The sequence below is a fragment of the Coenobita brevimanus genome, chromosome 52 (assembly GCF_032717465.1).
Source record: "Coenobita brevimanus isolate Jiangsu-jjx chromosome 52, ASM3271746v2, whole genome shotgun sequence".
NCBI lineage: Eukaryota > Metazoa > Arthropoda > Malacostraca > Decapoda > Coenobitidae > Coenobita > Coenobita brevimanus.
The window spans coordinates 260836-264386 of record NC_137005.1 but is presented as its reverse complement, the minus strand read 5'-3'; positions in this window follow the sequence as shown (position 1 = coordinate 264386).

The following is a 3551-nucleotide window of genomic DNA, read 5'->3' as shown; positions in this document are numbered from 1 at the left end:
GTGAGTGGGTGTGCTGTGGTGTGGGGGTGCCACTTTGCAGTATGAGCACAGGGGATTGTATGTGTGTTATATTTTGTGTTAGTATTGTAGCAGGGATGGTTGGTGTACTCGTGTCTCTGGGTTCGGTAGTGTCTGAAGGGTGTATGGCTGGTGGTGGTACAGTCATGGACAAAGAAACCTGGACACTCAGGGGCTGAGCTGATAGTTTCTTTTTCCTTTTCGATTTTTCCACTAAATCTTCGTCCATATGAACCGTACCCCCCCATCCCCTTCCTTCCCTCACCTCCTCCCCGTCCTAGCCATATGACCCGGGAAGGCTGGCCATTCCCAGGGGACAAGTAGACACTTCTCACCTCTCTCTCTCTCTCTCTCTCTCTCAACCCCTGATATATATATATATATATATATATATATATATATATATATATATATATATATATATATATATATATATATATATATATATATATCTGTGTGAGTGTGTGTGTGCAATTATTATCATGACTTTCATGATTATTGGCATGATCTGAATCGCAAAGTAAAGATGAGGAGAAATATAGCGGAGTCTTTGGCGAAAATGGTGGCATCTCTCTCTCTCTCTCTCTCTCTCTCAAAGTAAACACTTGCTTCCATCCTTTCTTCTCCCCCTCCTTCCTCCCCCATCTACCATCTCTCTGTCTCTGTCTAATATATATATATATATATATATATATATATATATATGTATATATATATATATATATATATATATATATATATATATATATATGTATGTGTGTGTGTGTGTGTGTGTGTGTGTGTGTGTGTGTGTGTGAGTGTTTGTGTAATTATTATCATAACAAATGGCATGCTCTGAATTGGAAAGTAAAGATGAGGAGAATTGGCGAAAATGGTGGCAGAAGGGAGCAGGCAAGTATGAAGGTGGACGTTAATTGGCCCGCAGGGAAATAATGACAGTTCCACATGCTGACGTCTCGAGAGGATTTCCTGCAGTTGTTTCCACTAAATATGTTCCAGTGTTTTAATTTGTAATGCTTATATCACAGTAAAGGCATACTTTGCACTGACATTATTATTCACTGCTACAGATTATTGAGAGAGAGAGAGAGAGAGAGAGGGACAAGTGGTCACTCCTCACTTCTCTTTCTATCTATCTCTATCTCTCTCGTATGCAGATCCAAAATCAGGAGATGCCTCTCATGGGCCGACCAGCCTACTGCAGTTGTTTTCTTTAAATATATTCCTAAGTTTTATTTTATAATACTTATATCACAATAATAAAGGCATACTTTGCACTGACATTACTATTCACTCCTACAGAATCTTGAAAGAGAGAGAGAGAGAGAGAGAGAGAGAGAGAGAGCAGCTGCGTATACGAAGAATGAAGATTAGCTTCTCGTGTGTGTGTGTGTGTGTGTGTGTGTTTGTGTTAGTAGAGTAGCCGTAGGGAAGAGGGAGGGATGGGTTGTGATCGGAAAAATGTAGGGAGTTGCTTGTGTCAAGGATGCACACACACACACACACACACACACACACACACACACACACACACACACACACACACACACACACACACACACACACACACACACACACACACACACACACACACACACACACACACACACACACACACACACACACACACACACACACACACACACACACACACACACACACACACACACACACACACACACACACACACACACACACACACACACACACACACACACACACACACACACACACACACACACACACACACACACACACACACACACACACACACACACACACACACACACACACACACACACACACACACACACACACACACACACACACACACACACACACACACACACACACACACACACACACACACACACACACACACACACACACACACACACACACACACACACACACACACACACACACACACACACACACACACACACACACACACACACACACACACACACACACACACACACACACACACACACACACACACACACACACACACACACACACACACACACACACACACACACACACACGGTTCAAGGTAGGCGGATTAGAGAACTGGCGTGTATGGGGGCAGGGAAGGGGGGATGGGGAGGGCAGCCTGGCAGGTGCTAATGAAGAGAGGGTAAAGGGGATGAGGGCTGGGGGGATGGGGGAAAGGAGTCGTGAACGAAGAGTGACGGACAAGCCTGGGGAAAAGAGAAAATATGACATTTGCCTCGCCTCACCTGTTTGGTAGAAAGTCTTGGCTGGCTGGGGTGTCTGTGTGTTTATGTATGTGTTTGGTATAGAAAGTTTTGGCTGGCCGGGGTGTCTGTGTGTTTATGTATGTGTTTGGTATAGAAAGTTTTGGCTGGCTGGAGTGTGTGTGTGTTTATGTATGTGTTTGGTATAGAAAGTTTTGGCTGGCTGGGGTGTGTGTGTGTTTATGTATGTGTTTGGTATAGAAAGTTTTGGCTGGCTGGGGTGTCTGTGTGTTTATGTATGTGTTTGGTATAGAAAGTTTTGGCTGGCTGGGGTGTCTGTGTGTTTATGTATTTGTTTGGCAGAAAGTTTTGGCTGGCTGGGGTGTTTGTGAGTTTGTGAATGTGTCTGGGAAGTGTAGAGTCGGGTGGAGGAGGGGATATGTTGCAAAGATACTCTGTGTAGTGTTGGGCGGTTGTTCGATTTTGTTTGTGGAGAGGATGATGCAACATAAGGTTACAAAGGTGGGACGGATCTTGAGCTGAAGTGATGAACTGTGTGCCTCTCATATTCACTTGGTCTCTGACTGAAATTAGTTATGTTTCTTGGTGTAGGCTGTCAGTACTTGTGGTCTTAGTGTCTTCTGCTATCAAGGTATTGTTTTCTGTTCTTTAAAGCTCCTTCGTGTTTGTGTTGGATATGATTACGGCTCAGCTTGTGCGGCAGTAATTCACGGTTGTTTTAATGTATTACTTATAAGTGGAGGATGGAATTGGGATGTATATGAGAGAGGGTGTGAATTAGGGGGAGTGATGCATAATGACGGGGGACAGGGTGGCACTGAGGCGACTTGTTTGTGGCCACCTCTTACGGGATTAAGTCGTCTGGCTATAGATAGATGGATAGACAGATAGCTTATAGTTTCCATACGGTTTGTCGAGTAGTAGCGATAGTTATCACTAGAATTTGATGGTAGTCACGAATGAGTGCCGTGGAAAGGATGTTGGGCTGTAGTATTGGCTGTTTCTGCTACTGATCTGCGTGACATTCTCATATACTTTAAATGAAACTCTGTGTCAAGTTAAAGTGAAAGGCGTGTATGTTTGTGTAGGAGGAACGAGAGACAAGGAGGTATTCTGTGGCCTGTTTTCTTTGTGCTTCCTACAAGACACAGTAATAGTTATGACGGGGCATTGATGGCAAGTTTGTGGGTCAGCACACACTTACGGCCTCTCATTATACAAGGTGATCCATATATTACGCCACCCAGTTCTTGTGTGTTGCGGGCACGGCTTAGTGAACATTACCAGTGTCTACCCTGCATCATTATCTAC